Raw genomic sequence first — 14,065 nt, 5'->3', positions numbered from 1 at the left:
CTCTGGATATGAGTCGACCCTGGATATGAGTCGACCCTATGAGTCGACTTTTGCCACTGTATAGGTCAAAATTATAGAACAGTCATTTTCTATTCTGTGCCACAGAAGTCGACCCATGAGTCGATTCTATAAATCGACCCCTGTGATGGAAAAATTTCACAATGGCTAGTTTTCAGCTCATTTTGGCTGCATTTAATGCCCATTTAATATGCTCCAACGGCTCTATTTCAGTCCAGATTACTCTTCACCATTATTTGAAGTTATAAAAGATACTTAAAGAAGGAAATCAATAAGGTTTTGAAAATATTCTTCAAGCATTCATTTCAACCCTAAGCAAGAGCCCTTTTAAAAGTTCAAGAAGCTTTTATTTCAAGTTCACCAACCCCTCAAGAGCTCATTCAAGTCTTCAACCACCTTGAGAAAAATCAGAAGAGCTTCGTTCTTATTGTGTAAAGTGTATTTAAAGCTTTATTTGCTCATTAAAGGAGCTACATTTGTATTTCTGTGTGATTAACTACTATACTCTATTTTGAGTTGATATTTTATTTTGGAAGGATTCCAAAACGTGAAAAGGTTGATCCGAACCTTGAATCGAATTGTATTGGGTTGGCTTGTATCTGAGAAATAAGTGTTCTAGCTTAGAATATCTAGAGTCAGAGGTTCCGATGTTGTATTCGGGTTGAATACGATTTAGTGGATTTGAATTCTCAAGTAGGAGCTTGGGGAGTGGACATAGGTGCAAGGTTGGCACCGAACCACTATAAATTTTTTTGTTGTGTTGTGCTTACTTGCTCTCTTTTTAAATTTTCTTATCTTCTTGCATTCTTACATCCAACTTGTACACCTTGCATAAATTTCACTCTCCACATTTATCCTGCTCATTGTTAAATAATTCTCATAGTTGTAAATTAACTTTAAATTTTTAAAAATCCAATTCACCCCTCCTCCTCTTGGGTTGCATAGCTGGGCAACAAGTGGTATCAGAGCTCGGTGCTCTAGCCCTACTTTGATTTAACCATCAAAGAGCTAAAGATTTATGGCAACTCAAGTTGGCACTTCACTAGCCGAGGGGCAGTCCACAAACCGACCTCCACTTTTCAATGGATCAAATTATACCTATTGAAAAGCTCGGATGAAAGTCTTTATTCAAGCACTTGACTATGATATGTGGAGTATCATAGTAAATGAACCACACACACCCACTAAAATAATTGATGGTGTGGAATCAACCAAACTTGAAAAAGAATGGGATGAGGTTGATAAGAAAATGGCTCAACTAAATGCTAAAGCCATGAATATTTAATATTATGCTCTAGATGCTAATATATTTAATCATATTTTAACATGCATGTCAGCTAAGAAAATATGGAATCGATTAGAAGTAACTCATGAAGGAACTAATTAAGTGAAGAAATCAAAAATCAACATACTTGTGCATAAATATGAACTTTTTAAAATAGAGCATGATGAATCAATAACTGAGATATTTACTCATTTTACTGATATTATTAATGATCTAAAAAGTCTTGATAAGTCTTATTCTAACAGTGATCTCGTAAGAAAGATTTTTAGGTCTTTACCAAGGACTTGGGAGGCCAAAGTGACCGCAATCTAAGAAGTCAAAGATCTGAATATCTTATCCTTAAAGGAGCTTCTAGGATCACTGATGACTTATGAGCTAAGCATGAAACAACACCAAGAAGAAGATGTCAAAAAGAAGAAGATAATCGCCCTCAAATCCACTGCTCAACCTGATGAAGATTTCGATGACATAGAAAATGAAGAGCAGGATGAAAAAATGACCCTCATTACTAGAAGGTTTAAGAAGTTTTTGAAGAAAAGAAGATAAGGAATGAGGAAGAGGCCACCTACAAAAGGGGAACATAGCAAAGAGAAGGATAAGGAGCAACTCTTTATTTGTTATGAATGTAAGAAATTGAAATACTTTAAGTCTGAATGCCCACAACTGAAGAAGGATCCTAAGAAATACAAGAAGAAGATCATGATGGCTACATGGAGCGAAAGTAATGAGTCAAGTTCCAAAGAAGAAGACTCAAATGAACAAGCCAACTTGTGCCTTATGGCACATAAAAATGAGGTAAATACTAAAACTCCTATTGACTTTACCTTTGAAGAACTTTATGAAGCATTTTATGACCTAATTGATGAACTAAAGAAGTTAGGGGTAAAGAACAAAGAATTAAAATCAAAGAATCAATCTTTACTAAAAGAAAATGAGAGTATTTCAAATAAAAAATCAATCTTGTCTCAAAAAAATCTGAACTTAAAAAATAAGATTGTCAAGTTAAAACCAATGGTTGAAAAGTTCACTTTAAGTTCAAATAAACTTCACATGATACTTGACAATCAAAAGGCCATTTATGATAAAACCGGTCTTGGATAAAACCCTTTAAAGAAACAAAAATTTCTGAAAAATATCTTTGTAAACTCATCATACAATAAGTTTTCAAATATAACTTATTTTAAATATGGTAGAATAGAACACAAATCCTATTCATATTTTTCTAACAAATCTGAAAATTTTAATGTAAAAAAAATATGAATTTCTAAAGAAACTATTATGACTAACCAAAAAAGACCCAAGAAAACTTAGATATCTAAAGTCAAAACTTGATTCTTATGTATAGATATGTCTTACATCCCAAGGAGCAAACCAGAGATGGTATCTTGATTGCGGGTGCTCAAGACACATGACTGGTGATGAATCCCAATTCATCACACTTGATGCTAAAAATGGAGGGATGGTCACCTTTGGAGACAATGGCAAAGGAAAGATCGTCGGTATAGGTAACATTGGTATCACTCCCTCCAAGTATATTGAAAATATTTTATTAGTAGATGGTTTAAAATATAATTTATTAAGCATCAGTCAATTTTGTGATAAAAGATACAAAGTCATTTTTGAATCTTCAGTTTGCATTGTAACTAGTCCTATTAATGAAGGCATTAAATTTGTTGGGCATAGACATGGTAATATTTATATGATAGATTTGAATGATTTTTTCAAAATAAACATGCAATGCCTAGTAGCCTTGAATGTCAAGATTAATGAGACTAGTTGGCTTTGGCATCGTAGGCTTGCACATATTAGCATGCATTCACTCTCAAAACTTATTAAAAAGGAATTGGTTATCGACTTACCCAAATTGAATTTTGAAAGGATAGAATTTATGATGCATGCCAAATGGGTAAATAAACACGAGTCTCATTCAAATCTAAAAATATTATTTCAACTTCTAGGCCATTAAAATTATTGCACATGGATTTATTTGGACCCACTAGAACTACTAGTCTAGGTGGAAAATGATATGGTTTTGTAATTATTAATTATTTCTCTCATTTTACATGGGTCTTCTTCTTAGCACATAAGGATGAAACTTTTCATGTTTTCTCAAAATTTTATCGAAAAGTCACAAATAAAAAAAGTTTTTCAATTGAAAATATTCGAAATGATCATGGAATCGAATTTGAAAATTAAGATTTTGAAAAGTTTTATGATGAAAAAGGTATTGACCATAACTTTTCAGCACCTAGGACACCCCAACAAAATAGGATAGTAGAAAGAAAAAATAGAACTCTCGAAGAAATAGCCCGTACCATGCTATGTGAAAGCAACCTTCCAAGATATTTTTGGACGGAAGTAATTAACACAGCATGTTACATATTAAACCGTGCTTTAATTAGACCAATTTTAAAGAAAACTCCTTATGAGCTTTTGAAAGTAAAAAAACCAAATATTGCATATTTTCATATTTTTGATTGTCGATGTTTTGTTTTGAACAATGGTAAAGAAAGACTAGAAAAATTTGATGCAAAATCCGATGAAGTGATTTTTCTTGGTTACTCTTCTTCTAGCAAAGCTTTTAAAGTTTTCAACAAAAGAACTTTAATAGTAGAGGAGTCAATACATATTATTTTTGATGAAACTAATGATCTTCCTTCAAAAAGAATGAAGGTATTGATGATGCAGATCCTCTTATAGAAGGGATAAAGGAGATCACTCTAAAAGTCTCAACCATTCAAGATGATGAAGAACATGAAGACAAATAGGATGAGAAAGGTGAAGAACAACAAGAACAACCTCTAGGTACAAATGATCTACCCAAAGAATAGAGGTATGATCACAATCACCCCAAGAAACTAATCATTGATGATCCTACACATGGTGTAAGAACTCGCTCTTCACTTAGAGATGCATTCAATCATTTTGCTTTTGTCTCTCATCTTGAACCTAAAATCATAGATGAAGCTAAAAAAGATTATAATTGGATAAATATAATGCAAGAAGAACTTATTCAATTTGAAAGAAATAATATATGGACTTTAGTTTTAAGATCTAAAAATTATTCAATAATTGATACAAAATGGGTATATAAGAATAAATTGGATGAACATGGAAATGTGATAAGAAATAAAGCGAGATTAGTTGCAAAAGGTTATAATCAAGAAGAAAAAATTGATTTTGATGAGACCTTTGTATCTATTGCTAGATTAGAAGTAATTAGACTTCTACTTGTATATGCTTGCTTTATGAATTTTAAGTTATTCCAAATGGATGTCAAAAGTACTTTTCTAAATGGATATATTGCTAAAAAAATTTATGTAGAACAACCTCCAGATTTTGAAAATCATACTTTTTCTAATCATATTTTTAAATTAAACAAAGCATTATATGGTTTGAAATAAGCACCTAGGGCTTGGTATGAAAGGCTAAGCAAATTTTTGCTTAATAATAGTTTTTAAAGAGAAAATATAGACACAACCCTTTTCATTAAAAGAAATCAAAATGATATATTAGTTATACAAATATATGTTGATAATATTATTTTTAGGTCTACTAATGAAACTCTTTGTCAAGATTTTGCTAAGCTCATGCAGGGAGAGTTTGAGATGAGCATGATGGGAGAACTTACATTCTTCCTCGGACTCTGAATCAAATAAACAAAGGAAGGAATCTCCATCACCCAAAGCAAGTACATAAGAGAACTACTCAAAATATTTGGAATGAAAAACTCTAAAGCAATTGGTACACCCATGAGCCCATCATGTAAGCTTGACAAGGATGAAAGAGGTAAAAATGTAGACTTAAAATTTTATAGAGACATGATTGGTTCTCTATTATATTTAACTGTTAGTAGACCAGATATTATATTTAGTGTTTGTCTTTGTGCTTGCTTTCAATCAAATCCGAAAGAATCTCACTTGAATGCAGTTAAAAGAATCTTTAGATATTTAAATGGTACATAAACTCTAGAATTATGGTATTCTAAGGACTCATCAATTGACTTGATAGGATATTCAGATACTGATTTTGCTGGATGTAGATTAGATAGAAAAGGTACTCATGGAACTTGCTAATTTTTTGGAGTTAACTTAATCTCTTGGTTTAGCAAGAAGCAAAACTCTGTAGTACTATCTACGGTCGAGGTCGAATACATTACAGTCGGAAGTTGTTGTGCTCAAATCTTATGGATTAAGCAACAACTTGAAGACTTTGGCATCAAATTCAATGAAACTCCTATAAGATATGATAACACTAGTGCTATAAATCTAACTAAAAATCTAATTCAGCATTCTAGATCAAAACATATTGAAATTAGGCATCATTTCATAAGAGAACATGTCCAAAATAAAGATATAATTCTTGATTATGTTTGTACTGAAAAATAATTGGCTGACATCTTTACCAAGGCCTTAAGTGAAGATGGATTTTATAAAATTAGGAGAGAACTAGGAATCCTTGATCTATCAGCTTAAGTATCTCTCTGATTCTAAATTCTTAATGCAAAAAAATTATTGAACCAAATCTATTGAGCTCAATTCTCATTTTTCTTAAGAGCTCAAAAGCTTAAAACTATCATTCACATGATCAATACTTGGATAAACATCCTTCTCTCAGAGTTTTAATTTTTTTTTTTTTCAAAATTATCCTATCATTCTTTTGAATTTTTCTGTGCCATGAGTCGACCCCCAGGGTCGACCTTAGGGTAATCTTGCAATTTTGTCAAAACTCTTCAGGCGCTCTCTTCTTATTGGAAATTTTTCCTTGAGCCGACTCAGCCCTTCGTCTTCTTCCTCCCACCGAATCAAAAGCTCTCCATCTCTTCTCCCTCAAACCAAAGATTTCTCTCAAAAATCTACTCCCATCGATTTTCACTCCTCAAATCACCCGTTAAGGAACCAACTTCCTCTCCTCTCTCTTCCTCATTTGGGGCGGTTCGAGCTTGCCCTAGAATCATTCCCTCTTCTCCAAACTAATGATTTAACTCCTCAAATTCTTGCCTTTTTCCTTCCAAAATCCTTTCCTCTTTGCCTCACATTTAGTCTCCTAAGCTCCTTTCAAGTCTCTCTTGACCTAATGGCTCCCAAAATGAAGCTACCGCAAAGAAAAAAATCCGTTCGTGGGTTGGAAGACAGTGTGCACAGAAAGAGATTAGCAACTGAGCCCTCTTCTACTTCAATCCCTGCTCCAGGTCCTGCTTCAGCTTCCACTCAGTCTCCAATCAGCCCAAGCAAGGTACCTCTCTCTAACTGGAAAGTAGAACTCGAAAAAAATATTGATTTCAAGTTTTTTGAAAAAGAAGGATTCACTATTGGATCGAAGATTAAGTATCAAGGATAGAAATTTTACTACTCTTTAAAGAAAAATACTTATGTCGATCTAGTCAAAAAAATTTACTTAAATTTAAGCTATAGCAATAGAATAGTGAAATCTACAGTAAAAGATATTGATGTTATTCTTGATCCAGTACATTTGGGACAGATACTGCATTTGTATTGTGAAGGCTATACCAATATGGAGCTCCCTATTAAAGAAGAAGGAATTAATATTATCTTAGGGAGAACCTATACTGGAAGTCTAAATAAATTGGAAGCAAAAATTCTTTCTGTTGAGATGAGGCTGTTACATCACTTGGTAACCAAACTGTTTGTCCCTTGGAATGGTAGACACAACCTTCTATCTGGTAGGAATATTTGCATTATGTACCATGTGATCACCCAAACCCCCCTGAACCTTCCAGCATTGATGTTTGAGGCCATGAGGGAAACCCTGAACAGGTCCAAGGCTCACTTGCCTTTTGGTATGGCACTCATCTTAGTTTTTAGAAGGTTCGGAATCAATTTTGAGGGAGAGGCAGTTGCTAGACTATCTCATTCCGACACCATCAACCGCCACACACTGCATCGCATGGGTTTCTCTAAGACTGATGGTGGTTGGACAAAGGGTGTTGTGGAGAGAGCGAAGGATATAGCAGAGGAGGAGGAACCATCTTCACCTCTTTGTGATCACAGAGCATCTCCAGATATTCAGTTCATATCTGATCACGAGGCTGATCCTTCAGAGTCTATAAGGAGGCATGCTTCAGTTCCACAGTCAGAGAGCAGGACACATTCTTCAGAGTTTAGACTAGCAGATGATCAGATTGAGATGATATCCCAATGTGTTGCCTCCATTCTATCTCAGCATTTTGCCACTTCAATCTTTGCTCAGAGATTCACTTTCCAGGGTGACTCAGATCAGACTCTGATCCCTCATATTTTTTTATTTTTTAGATGCTTACTGATCAGTCAGTACGCATTGAGCAGCTTGAGGGATGTATTTTGAGATTGACAGGTAGAGTATTAGACTTACAGGGGCAAGTATTAGCTTTAGCCCATCCCCAGCCGCATGAGGATATCACAGAGGTCTCAGACCTAACTCAGAGACGGCTAGACTTCGAGGAGTCTTAGAGAGTGGTTTTGACTTCTTGAGGAGAGAGATCAGGGGCTCCAGTGAGAATGCTTCTACTCAGTTAAGTGCCCTGATGTAGTCTGCATCGAGAGCTTTGGATCTTTTGGACACCATCAGACTTTCTCTTATAGCATAATCCATAGCTTTTCAGGCTCCAGGATCCTCTCACCCCTCTACTCATGCTGGTATCTCTACCCGTGGCCAAGGTAGACGCGGTCGAGGTCGTGCCCGTGGACTTGATCCTACATCTCCTCACCCTATCTCTGATTCTTCAGATTCTGATCTCTCTAGCCATGATATCTATTAGATCTAGATTAGTTTGTCTCCTATGTCTAGGATCTATCTTATGGGCCTCGTATTTGTTGGCTAATTAACTTTTGGATAGTTTCTATCATGACTTTTGTATTTTGAGTTGACTCATGTGTATTAGGATACCTTTTGTATTCAGTCACTTTTGAATATATATATATATATGTGCTTTGACTTTCAATGAATGTCTATGAATGTGATCAAATTGAATTGTTTTAATTATGAGATATGAAAAATAACTCATATTAGTGCTGAGAAATACTATGAATTGCAATATCTTCTAGATGAGCAAGTTGATATATCCTTTATGTTTGCTATGTTGAAGGGGAGTAGAAAAATAAGCAATCAAAGAAGGGGGCTAAAGAAGTAAAATATGGTATCAAAAAAGAAGAGTAAAGAAAATATATCCTTTTTGTCATCTTTCTTTTCTTTTCTCTATCCTTAAAATCCCTTAAGATCTTAATTGATGCTATCAAAAAAAGGGAACAAAGAAAATTTATCCTTTCAAGATCTCTTAAAAGGAGGAGTAGAGAATCTTAATTGATGCTGTCAAAAAGGAAGAGTAGAGAATTAAAATCAAATTTGAGCAATAAGTAATAAAGAAATGAGCAATAAGCAATAAAGAAATTAGTAATAAGCAAAATTGTTAAGCAAATGTGTCAAAGAACCAAAATCGTCAGCTCTTTTTTTTATCTAAATTTTCAAAGCAAGTGACCTTATAAGCAAATTTTAAATTGATCTTCAAACTGCTTATCATGCATTTCGTTCAAATACTTGGCTATGATATTGAAGTGATGCATCTTCATGAATTTGAAATTCATGTTCAATGCTTTATATATGCTTTTGCTCAAGTATTTTGTCATCATCAAAAAGGGGAGATTGTTGCTCCTTGAATTGATTTTGATGACTACAAAGCATTTGAGGGGGTTACTAATGATTTTGGCTTGGAAAAAGATTTATTGTATTTCAGGGGTAAAATCATAATTTTATCAAGATCTGATTCGGAAGCCTCAAGAGTAAGAACACAAGATTTGTAATCTATTGGAGGTAATTTTAATATTTTTGAATATATATTTTGAAAAAAAATTATGTTTATATATTTGAGTCGACCCCATAAGTCGACTCATGGCAAAAGGGGTTGAACGACACGCTGAATTCTTTGGCTGGCACACTCTGTGAGTCGACCCCATGAGTCGACCCCTGGGCATGAGTCGACCTTATGAGTCGACCTCTGCCGCTGTGTAGGCCAAAATTACAGAACAGTCATTTTCTGTTCTGTGCCACAAAAGTCGATCCTATGAGTCGACTCATGAGTATGAGTCGACCCTATGAGTTGACCCCCGTGATGGAAAAATTCCGTAATGGTTAGTTTTTAGCTCATTTTGACTGCATTTAATGCCCATTTAATGTGCTCCAACGACTCTATTTCAGCCCAGATTACTCTCCACCATTATTTGAAGTTATAAGAGGCACTTAAAGGAGGGAATCAACAAGGTTTTGAAAAGGTTTTTCAAGCATTCATTTCAACCCTAAGCAAGAGCCCTCTTAAAAGTTCAAGAAGCTTTTATTTCAAGTTCACCAATCCCTCAAGAGCTCATTCAAGTCTTCAACCACCTGAAAAAAAATTAGAAGAGCTTCGTTCTTATTGTGTAAAGTGTATTTAAAGCTTTATTTGCTCATTAAAGGAGCTACATCTGTATTTCTGTGTGATTAACTGCTATACTCTATTTTGAGTTGATATTTTATTTTGGAAAGATTCCAAAATGTGGAAAGGTTGATCTGAACCTTGAATCAGATTGTATTGGGTTGGCTTGTACCCAAAAAATAAGTGTTCTAGCTTGAAATAGCTAGAGTCGGAGGTTCCGACGTTGTATTCAGATTGAATACGGTTTAGTGGATTTGAATTCTCAAGTAGGAGCTTGGGGAGTGAACGTAGGTGCAAGATTGGTACCAAACCACTATAAATCTTTTTATTTGTGTTGTGCTTACTTGCTCTCCTTTTAAATTTTCTTATCTTCTTGCATTCTTGCATCCAACTTCTACACCTTGCATAAATTTTACTCTCCATATTTATCCTGCTCATTGTTAAATAATCCTCATAGTTGTAAATTAACTTTAATTTTTTAAAAACTCAATTCACCGCCCTCCCTCTTGGGTTGCATAGCTGGACAATAGAAGAAAATAAAATAAATATCATTTAGAAGCATTGGGGCCAAAAAATTCAAGTTTAGGAGGTTAAAATATGAAGAAAAATATTATTGGAAGGCTTAGAGCTGACTCCGAAAGGTTTCAAGTCAACTCTAGCATATTAGAAGAAGACTGGCACAGGTCTGAGTCGACTTGATTTCAATCCAAGCCGACTCTCTTAGAAAAAATAGAAAACTATATTTCAGGATCCTTACTTGAGCCAACTCGATTTTAATCCGAGTTGACTCACCTGCAAATCAAGCTGACTCACCTGCAAATGGAGCCGACTCCATTCACGGGGATAGCAATAATGGTTAGTTTTCTGTAATTTTTCAACAGCTACTCCAAGCTCTCCAATGGCCAAAACTCACTCTCAAGCCATTTTCAAGCCTATTAAAAGCTATAAAATCATTTGGAAAGAAAGATTAAGAGGGATTAAAGAGAGAAACATTCAAATTAGTGAGGTTTATTGAACATCCTTGAAAAAGAGTAAAAGAGAAGAAAGTTGAGCACTAATTTTTGAGAGCTTTCAAGGATAATCTTCTCCAACTACTTTCACATCCTCTCAAGCATCATTCAAGAGAAGTTGAAGCATCTAAAGAGCAAATTCTTTGCAACTTCTCAGCACTTTAAAGAGTTTATTTCTATTTTTATTTTGTAATGAAATTTCTCATCCTTGTATTTTAATTTCTTTATAAGTTTCATTGGAAGAAAGAAACTTGGGGTTAGGCCCATCCAAACCCAAAATTAGACAAGTGTACGTTTGGTTGGTGAGCTCATAAAACCAACTAAGTTGATTGTGAGCTCAAAAAATAATTGGTGTAAGATTTCGATTGGTGATCCTGAAAAATCAACTGAATTTATTTATGAGTCTGAGTAAAACAAACATATTGTAATCAAGAGGATTATAGTAAAATTTTTAAGGAGCTCTTAGAGAGTGGACATAGGTGCAGGATTGCACCAAACTACTATAAATTATTTTATGTTTGTGTGGTGTCGTATCTTATTTACTTTTTTGTGCTCTGTATTCTTACTTTTCTTTCTTGCTTTACATTATTTTAATACTTATATTGTATCTCTTAAATCTTAATTTTGCTGCTACTTGTTACATATCACAATCACTTGAGTTAGCCTAAATTGAAGCACATACTTGTCTCAATTTCAGATTTTGTTAAAATTTTTAAAGAACCCAATTTGTCCCTCCTCTTAAGTTACTATCTTTCTAGACAACAATTGGTATCAAAGTAGGTACTATGTTATTTGTTATTGATTTAGTGGTCTAGAGCAAAAGATCATGGCAACCCCAATTGGTTTCTCATTTATTGAAGGTCAATCTATATCAAGACTACTGCTCTTCAATGGCATAAATTATATTTTTTAGAAAGCTAGAATAAAAAATTTTATACAAGCTTTAGATTATGACATATAGAGAGTCATAACTAGAGGACCACACACACTCACTATTAAAATAAATGGAGTGTCTCATCTCAAATCAGAAAAGGATTGAGATGAATATGATAAAAAGATGGCATAATTAAATGCTAAAGCTATTAATATACTTTATTTCTCTTTGGACGTAAAGAAGTTTAATAGAATATCCACTTATACATCTACAAAAAAAAATTGAGATAAATTAGAAATAAGTCATGAAGGAACAAGCCAAGTTAAAGAGTCTAAGATTAATTTGCTTGTTCATAAGTATGAAATGTTCAAAATGAAACAATATGAGTCTATTTCTAATATGTTTTCCAAATTTACTGATATTATCAATGCTTTAAATGGTCTTGGCAAAATCTATTCTAACTATGAGCTTGTTTGTAAGATTTTAAGGTGTTTGCCAAAGATATGGGAAGCTAAAGTGACAGCAATATAAGAAGTGAAGGATCTCACCAAGCTGTTCATGGAGGAATTGATTAGTTTACTCATGATATATGACTTGAACATGCATCAAAAAAAGAAAGAAGAAGAGTCGAAGAAGAAGAAGGCATTGCATTCAAATCAACCACCAAATTCAAAGATAGCGATGAGTCGGAGGATAAAGATGAAGAAGAGAGTGAAGATGAACATGAGGACTTAGGACTACTCAAGAAGAAATGGTTGAAGAAGAAGGAAGATAATGAAGAAAAAGAAAGGAATATCATTTGCTACAAGTGTAACAAGCTGGGGCACTATAAGTTGAATTGTCCTCTACTCAAAAAGTACCCCAAGAAGAACAAAAAGATGGCAATGATGGGTATTTGGGAAGATAGCAATATTTCTAGCTTAGATGAAGAAGAAGATGAGGAAGGCATTGTAAATCTATGCCTCAAGGCCAATGATGATGAGATATATCTTGAAAACTCCTCTGATTTTTGTTTTGATGAATTATATAAAGCTTTTAATGATTTAATGGATGAATACAAAAAGATAAGGCTGAAAAATAGAAAACTTAAAAAGTCCAATCTATTTTTGACTGAAGAAAAGAATATAATTTTGATAGAAAAAGATAACCTTTTGAAAGAAAAAAATATTAGATGAAAAAATTTTTTTTTGTAAAATCTAAAAAATCTCTAATGAAAGAAAATGCCAAACTTAGAGAAGAGATTAATACATTAAGCCTATGCATGAAAAATTCACTATTGACTCACAGAAGCTTCAATTATTTTTGAACAATTAAAAGACTATTTTTGATAAAATTAGAATTGATTTTAATTTGTTTAGAAAGTAAAAATTTGTTAAGAATATATTTAGCAAAGCTTTATATAAAGTTAACTCTATAGTTTGCTTCAAATTTAATAGAGGAGGCCATAAAATTTTTGAATGTAATATTAAAAGAGTTGGCTATACTTTAATCAAACAAATTTGAATTTCAAAAAGAACTATATGTACTAACTCTATTAGACCCAAGGTGACTTGGATATCAAAAATTAAGAAGTCATTTTGCAGTTTGCCAAGCATCCAAGGGTATGAAAGGAGCAAAACTCTTGAAATTAGATGCTTAGGACTTAATGTAAATGGATGATAATATTTGGTAAAAACTAAACTTTCTCACATCATACCATCACTAATTTTTGATATTATTTTGCTTGAATGATTGATTTGGATGCTCGTACGTATACATGATATTGTGATGATTTCTCATTGTTTGTTTAAATATATTGATAAATTTGTTTTCTTAGTTCTATGTATTATCTTTAATTGTTATAAGCATAAGTTTTACTTTAATTTTAGCATACTCTCAAACCCCTCATATCATATTATTACTTGTGAAACTTAAATTAAAATGAGCTTGATGGTATATGAAAATATTTGTGTGCAAAACTCTCAAATTAATTTTTGACATTCTTATAAAATATGTAATCATTGAAATATATCAAAAATTATATGATTCAAAGAATATCAAGATAAGTCATGAACTCATAAAAAATTGTATGCTTGATGATTTGCATTGCATCCTAACTTGACCCCTTAAGGATTTGAAAATCCTTAACTGAACCTAAATATTTTAGAGCTTTCATCTAGTTTTTCTTTAATTTTTTCTTGATTTGTTTTGATTAATTTTTAAACCCCCAATTGATTTATTCTTGATTCTCTAAATTGATTTGAATATCATTCCTGATCCTTGATTTGATCATCTATTTATTTCTATTCATTATTGATCAATTTTTTTTTATTTGAAACTTCTTGAACTATTTTCTGTATCAAGGAGTCGATTTATAGTTGTTGAAGAAAAATAATTTTATGAGGAGTAGACCCATATTCAATTTTCTCTAAATAGATTTGAATCTCCTTGATTTGAGATGGATTTTTTAATTGGAGACATCTTGTGGCTCTATT

The sequence above is a fragment of the Elaeis guineensis genome, chromosome 14, assembly GCF_000442705.2.
Source record: "Elaeis guineensis isolate ETL-2024a chromosome 14, EG11, whole genome shotgun sequence".
Lineage (NCBI taxonomy): Eukaryota > Viridiplantae > Streptophyta > Magnoliopsida > Arecales > Arecaceae > Elaeis > Elaeis guineensis.
Note: the sequence above shows the minus strand (reverse complement) of the source record.